At 42.7% G+C, this 7,708-nt stretch overlaps 1 protein-coding gene across 4 annotated transcripts in view; it reads left to right on the top strand.

Moving 5' to 3' along the window:
- Positions 1-330: 330 nt before the first annotated feature.
- Positions 331-7,708, top strand: part of LOC147108716 (zinc finger and BTB domain-containing protein 46-like) — an 84,026-nt gene continuing 76,648 nt past the window's right edge. For 3 of the 4 annotated variants that reach the window (XM_086005465.1, XM_086005463.1, XM_086005464.1), the window contains exon 1: positions 431-519. The gene's annotated coding sequence lies outside the window, so the exon portion shown is untranslated. Of the gene's footprint in view, positions 520-7,708 lie in introns of all 4 variants that reach the window. The other variant, XM_086005466.1, reaches the window with a different exon arrangement.

The raw sequence follows: 7,708 nt of genomic DNA, 5'->3' as shown, positions 1-7,708 counted from the left end.
TGTGAGTTGATGAGCCAGGCGGGGGCTGTAGTTTGGTGTGTGAGAGTTGATTAGACAGGCAGGGGCTGTAGTGTGGTGTGTGTGAGTTGATGAGACAGGCGGGGGCTGTGGTGTGGTGTGTGTGAGTTGGTGAGACAGGCGGGGGCTGTAGTGTGGTGTGTGTGAGTTGATGAGCCAGGCGGGGGCTGTAGTTTGGTGTGTGAGAGTTGATTAGACAGGCAGGGGCTGTAGTGTGGTGTGTGTGAGTTGATGAGCCAGGCAGGGGCTGTAGTGTTGTGTGTGAGAGTTGATGAGACAGGCAGGGGCTGTAGTGTTGTGTGTGTGAGTTGAGCCAGGGGTAGGTCTTTGCCTTACCCACAATACCAGGCTGTCGTTTCCGTTCGCGAGGAGAGCAGGTTCCTGGTTACTCAGGCTCGGAGGAGGAGGCGGCTTCTGGGGATCATTTCTTTTTCCCTCTTGTGCCGGAGTCATTGGTTGCGGGGCCCGAATCCGCTGCTCCACACATACATGGGTTAATCGGTGAGTATCGGGCGGCGCTCGCCCTTTTTGCTGAGGTACTTTGTTTATTGGTTTTTTTTTGTTTTGTTTTGCTCCTGCTGGTCGTCGTCGTCGTTGGCAGCGGCGGCGGATGGAGGGGTTTAACCCCGGACTGAGTCCAGCCTCAGCCGCGGGGCCAGGGAGCGGAGAGCTGGGCGGAGGGGGAGGGGGGTGGGGGCGAGGCCGAGCGCCGATTCCTGCTGCGTCAACGCCCGTCTTTCGGCTCCGAAAGCCCCTTGGCCTCGGCCGAGATAGAGCCAACTTCCCCTCGACCCTCCCCACGTTTCCCTCCGGTGCGGGCCAAAGTCGTGGGGGGGTTGTTGAAATACGGCTCGGAAAAGTGCGGGGAGAGCGCGGTGTGAGGCCGAGGCCGCGGCCTGGCCGGGTATTGTCTCCCCCTGAAGCCTGACTTTGTTTGGAGAGAGCTGGTGTCGGCTGAGTGGATTATCCAGCAACCCAGACTTAAAACCAGCAAAGGCAAAACAGCTTAACCGTCTGGTCCTGTTCGAGATAAATTTCACATTTTTAGTTGACTTTTATTTCTTACAAGTATACTTCAAAAAAATAAAGCTGGTTAATTTCTTTTTAAAAAATCCACTTGGCTCTCCATTTTATTATGTAAAAGTCAGATTTGGAAGAGTTCTTGATGAAAACTATTAGGGTTGTACGCATGATTTCGCCCATGTGCTGCTTCCGTTTTGTTGCTGATAAATATAAGAAGGGTGATTTGGATTATATTCCTCATCCTTAAATACTTGCTGTGAATGGTGGGATTTTGTAAGTAACAGGTAGCATGATGAGTGAATCCCACAGCTTTTTGGAGATGGTGTTTAAACGTAGAAAGCAAAGTTAGATGTCTGTATTTACGTACTGCATCCCACTATAATATAAGTACAAAACTCCTTCACTGAATTTTTTACACAAATTACTTGAATCTTTTGATGTCCTTACTTGAGGTTAAACTTAAATTGAATAATTTTGTGAGTTAATGTTTGATTAAATGTGCAATTTTATTACACAAGAAAAATGCATAATGCACCTATTATGGTGAACACACTGACTTGATTTTCGGTATCATAAAACGAAACTTGCAAATATTGGTAATCTAAAATAATATTGGAAATATATAGCAAGTCAGTCAGTATCTGTTAGAAGAGAAGTTGCGAGTATACTTTTAGTTGGAACCAAAAAAGCAAGCACTTCAAGGTGTGATTGTTTTTAATTCAATGGTTTCAGGTTGAGTTGCTAACTTAGTTATATTATTTAAAATTTAAAAAAAAGTCCATCTAGTGGGGGTTTCCACTTTGGTAGGAAAACCTGATACATTGGCTACCAGCCACAGTTGGGGTGTTGTTTGCCCACATCCTCCATTCTGTTGGCACAAGTGTGCTCCAGGAGTTTATGCACACAAACACACAGTTAGGGCTGTGGAGGCAGTTGCAGTCGCACTCAACCACTTCCTGGTTGGAGTTTCCAGTGAGAGCAAAGATGTCCCAGAAAGGGCTTCCCCATTCTTTTAAATGTTTCACTGCTGGGGCCCTAAAATAATTAGTAAAATGTGCTAGATTTTACAGTTGATGTTTTGTATAGCAGTGGATACACATTTGAGGTATTGCCTTGCACAAGGACTAGCAGTTGCTGTAATACTAGGTTTGAATAACTTATGTCGAAAATGATTGGTTTTGTCTGAGGATGTTTTGTAGGGCATGCAACAGAAGTAATTTCAAAGAGGGCGTTCGATGCAAGTTTACAGTGACTACCAGTCTGTATAATTAACTTGTGATCTTTTTTGTTGACTTTGTACAATTGTGGCACTTGGAATACATGGTCATTTTAAGGAAGTTTATTGGTTCATATATGCAGGTGATTACAAACCCAAAGAAATGACACAAAAGTAAATTTGTAGCAGATGTGATGTGATTTTTAAGGGAAATGAAGGGTTGAGGAACTGGTAGCCAAGATGGAGAACTAAACAACCCCTTACTTTGCTAGTTCAGCAAAATTGGCACAAGGTTTAATATTGCATCCAGGATCCTCTTGCCAGCAATATTGATCTGTGCTCCACATCAGAAGGCCTAGTCAATAGATGAAAAACATGTTATATCATATAAGGTTACTGGTATCAAGTAAATTTGCCTAACTGCAGCATCTGCTACACTATTCTGCATCCATGCCTATTTTTTGTTCCAACTTTAAAGAAATTGCTAAACTCTGTATTAGAAGTGCTATTTGGTCTGTTGTAGTCAACAATGTACCAGATGGTGAAACCACCAGAGATCTGGGAGCTTGGGAGACCACGAGGAGGTCCTGCAGCAATCCCCATGGATCCTTCTGAAAAGATTTGCAGTAAATTGGTGCCAATATTTAAAATGTTGTGAAGCTGTGTAAATCTGCATATTTTATTATGAGAAAACTAGAGTGATATTTGTGAGGTTATTTGTCCAATGAGGAGTACAGATTAAAAGTTTTAGTATATGTTTGGCTAAATCTATTAATGGGTAGAACTAGAATTTTGTGTTATGACCCAGTAATACTCCCGGATAGGGGGGAGGGGGAAAATATGTTTGGAATGCAGAGTATTTGAACAAATGCATTCTGCATGTTTTTGAGAAGAGGACTTAAGAATTACATTTCTGTTCATTTGTATCTATCTATTTGCTTTTACCCCCCCTTCCCAATAAACTTTCATTGATTTCCTTTCCTGTGGTTCCAACTTTTGTTCCTATGGGTGGTAATAGTTTTAGCATTATGAATTAAGGTGCATGCTGCACTGCAGGGTTCTGTTCAGGCAGATTTCTGCATCATCGTGCAGCAATATTTAATCCATGACTATCAATTATTTAAAATGTTAATTGTATGAAAGACACTGGTTAATAATCAGAGTAGCTCCTTGAAGTAAAATGGATTGGAGAGATTATTTTAGTAATGGTGACAGACCATCACAGCTTGATTTGAGTAGTCCAGCGTGTGGTGCAATATGGGTCTGTTGTACTTAACTATGTATTGTTGTAGAAGCAAGCACATTTAAACAACAAATAGTGCCTCCATTTCAAGAGTATCTTCAAAAGTAGTGTAAATTCTGACAAAAGCACACCTCGGATTAATTTTTATTAGAAATGTAAACTCCATCTGCAGTTTGACACACATGGTCAAGCCATGACACAGCAACTTCTAATACTGAATGCAATTATCTCTGAGGGGATCATCTATAGCAGGGGTTCTCAACCTTTTTGCTTTGGAGGCCCCCGTCCCTTGTTATAAAAATTCCACTGACCCCCTGCAACAGAACACAAGTATTTTTTCTGTATAAAAATTATCTCAGTGCTACTACTCCCACTCACCATGTTACTGCTGCCATTCTGGCTCTGCAGAAAATACTGGCCCCCACGCCCATCCCACTCCCACTTTCCCGCCACATGAGCCCCAATCACCTGACCCCCAGTCTCCCTCTTCCCCCGACTCCCCCACCGCCTATTCCCGGCACATCAGCCGGTCCCGGTTCTCTGCTTGATTGTCAGTTAACAGCCTCCCCCCCCCCCCCCCCCGCCATCTCCAATATTTTTATAACTAATAAACAGAAGTGTACAATGAAAATGAAAAAAACACTCTTTTTAAGCCCCGTATGATTTTTTTTTCTCCCAAATTGCTCGCAGCAATGTCCAGATTAATGTTTTATGCCTGGCGATGCCAGGACAATCCTGGAAGGTTGAAATCCTAGCTGGAGGCCAACACTGGGTGTGAACAATCAGGTCTGCCTGTGATGCTCTACTTGGTAGAGCAAGACTGCTAACACTCAAGGTATAGGCTTGCAGGTGAAGAATACATTTTTGGACTAAAGATTACATCCAAGACTCTCCCTTGAAAGTTGCTGTTGCTCGAGTGGACAGCGTGAACCCATAAGCAGCCAAGTGCAGCCAGCACCCTTGTAACTATACTACAGTCTAACTATACTACAGTGTGAGTCAACACTTCGAAGACAGCAGGAGAGAAAATGGGAAAATTAGACAGTGCGGAATATTTAAATAAGTTTGCAAACTGTTTCAGTTTTGCTGGTAATAAGTGTCAATCCTAATAGTTTCCTAGTGTCGACCTATTCCGCTCTTCCTCCACAAAGACACCGACTCACTGTTTGACCCCGGCGGCTCCTTGCAGCTGCCGTCTATTTCCTTGCCCCTTTTTCATTTGATTGACGACTGCGCAAAAAACAAAAATAAGACAAAAAAATGAAATCTGAAACTGAACTGGCATACACGCACAGAGCCGCCATTGGCTGATTTCAATAGTCGTGGGATACCGGAACTGAATGGGTTACAGTTGCGGCTGTTGGCGTATGGCAGAGAGATGATTCAGGGAGCGAGGGGTGAAAGTAGAAGAGCAACTGTCTCAATTAGCCCGGCGGAGGGGGAACAGCAACCCACGCAGGGTGGCGTTAGGACAAGTGTGGGGCGGTGGGGTGCGCGGGACGAAATATACAGTGGGACGTGGCGAGGGGAGAGTGGAGGACAGGGAGCTCGAGCCGGGGGTCTACGCTCAGCCACCGCCGTGCCTCCCTTCTCAGCGAGCGGGGGCTGGGCTCAGCGGTAGCTGCTGCCGTCATCGCACAGACAGTCTGAGTTGGGGCTGGAGCCACGGTTTGGTCAGCTCCATCCCACCTTTACGCAAAGGTGATTTTTTAAATCACAGAGGTTATTTATGCAGGTCCCTTGAAACCTTTGCGCGGCCCCCCCGGTTGAGAACCCCTGATCTATAGTGATGCATCAGACTAATCGATGGAATTTTGCAATCCCTTTGGTAGTCCAGAGATACCAGAGGAACTGCAAAATTGTATATATAAAACAAAGGCAGCAAGATGTACCGACACTTCCCCAGAGTTTTTTCCAATTGGGAACATTGTGGTGAAAGATTTTTTTTAATTGTGTCCAAGTGGGTGTTTCCCATTACAAATTTCCTGTTCAAAATGGGTGGAGTGGGGGAGGAAACCAATATGACTGGAACACCCACTAAGGGAGAACCTTGCTAACTGTCAGTTCAGTGCTTAAACTGATTATGGGAACCTTTGAAGAAATAAAAATTTGTCCTTTAGCATTAGTTTTCAGGTGGTGTGGTTTGGGACTGCCAAAAATGTGAACTTCACAACAGAAAGAAAACTATTTCATCTGAAATTTTAAGTGATTGTTGCTTATGGGGTCACGCTGTCCACTCGAACAACAGTAACATTCAAGGGAGAGTCTTGGATGTAATCTTAAATCCAAAAATGTAATGAAATCACTGAACACTCAAGCATACCAACTCATTAGACAGTGATATTACAAAGCACTTTTTTAAATTCAATTTAGTAGTCAAATGTATCTTTCCCTTGCAAACAAATGTTGCCAAATGATGAGAAGCTAAAATAATCCCTACATTCGCTTTGTTTCCTGATGCAAACCAGCAGTGTTTCTTTTTTGGCCTTACCCACAGGGACTTTTTTATTCCAGTGATGCTTGGAGTAGTATTGAATCTTTCTGATTACCTTCTGACTTTAGTCTAGTATGATGTTTGGCGCACCTTGTTACAAAGTAGTAACAGCTTAATAGCAAACATATATTTTAAAATAAGGAAGAAATGTAAGCTGAATTGGAACTTTAATTTTTCTGCCCTCGTCCATCTGGTGCATAATGGAAATTGGCAGGTGAGAGTCTTCAAAACTTGGTCTTGTATGGATACTTGGTGAAGATAAGTGCAAAACAAATAAAAGAAATATTAGTTTTACTCAGGAAAAAGGGATAAATATGAGTAGGCTTTGCAATGCGGCAGTGTATCTCACAAGGTTTTATATTGCACTGTAATCTCATGTAGAAACATTTCAAAAAAAATATCTGAAGAGGATAGTGTGAAAAATGAGTAGTTAAATATGAAGTCAATCACACATAGTTTCGTTATAATTACTGTTCACTCTGTTAAGTCCTGTATCATGCCCTGACTCTGTATTTTACACATTTTGGAGTGTTTCCTCAAAGTCAGGGTGGCACTACAGTGGAAGTGAAATCAGCATGTCCATGTTTGCATATTTGTGGGCTCATAAATTAGATTGCAGCGTTTAAGCTGTAACTTTGAAGAACCTAGATTTGTCAGTATATATGCTATTTAATGCATCTCTTTTGATAGTTGCATTGGTAGTTTTGAATTGGTAGTTTTGAACTGAATCCTCAATAGACAAGGAAGTGACAGTCACATCATTCTACTGTAACTGTATTTGGTAGCCTGCAATATAGCATGATGATATTATGCAACTGGTATACATAATGCAAATGCATCATGCTACTCCGACCAACTTCTACAGGTTTGGCAGTTTCTAAATAGAAATCCTTCTTAAATTGACAGAAGGTCTCCTGGATTCGGACAGTTCAAACTGTAGTCAAGGCTAGAAAGTTTAAAATCCCAATTCTGGAACAACTGCCATATGTTGAAATGTTGCAATAGTTTAATATGGAGGTGATGTGTGTTTCAAACAGAATGGATAAAATTTTTAGGTGCCTGGTACTAACAAAAATGTGACTCCAGTGCCTTTTACAAATTCCTGTAATTTCTCAAATTGCTTGGTTGAGCAGCCTTTCAGGAGGTATGGTTACTGTAAAGAAAGATGGATGGCGTATGTGCTACTTTCTCTAAAGGTAATATGCAACTTCAGTTATTGGCTAGAGTGCTCAGAAAAATGTGGCTTTTGCCTCCGTGCGACTCAAATGACAAGCTCTAAGCTGTGGAGCTAGTCTAGTCGAGCTTTTTTTCATTTTCTCCTCCCTTCTTCTGAAGATAGTGACTCATGCTGGTGTATGGTTCCAAGGGTACTGGCAGCCCGCCAGTGCCCCGCCCAAATCAGCTTTCAAGACCGTGAGTGTCAGCAGGCTGTTTCAATGGTGGAGTGAGGGAGGAAAGAAAAAGGATGCATCAAAACTGAGCCTGATTCTGTCCACAACTAATATCTACCTGTGTACACTTTGGGGTCATTGGATTGCATTTGTAACCTGGCTGTTTTACCTCCTTTGTTTCCCTCTCCACCCACCCAACCAATCCGAGCTCAGATGCAATAACCAATTGTATCTGAAAAGCTTTTCTTTTAAGGAATTGTGATATGACTTGTTCGATAGGACACTTGAAGAGCTAAAACTTGTTTTATGCTCCTATAGATTTT

This window comes from Somniosus microcephalus, chromosome 13 (assembly GCF_052327205.1).
Source record: "Somniosus microcephalus isolate GS21.2 chromosome 13, FLI_Smic_1.0, whole genome shotgun sequence".
NCBI classification, from domain to species: domain Eukaryota; kingdom Metazoa; phylum Chordata; class Chondrichthyes; order Squaliformes; family Somniosidae; genus Somniosus; species Somniosus microcephalus.
Note: the sequence above shows the minus strand (reverse complement) of the source record. Positions and strands in the feature narration are given on the sequence as shown.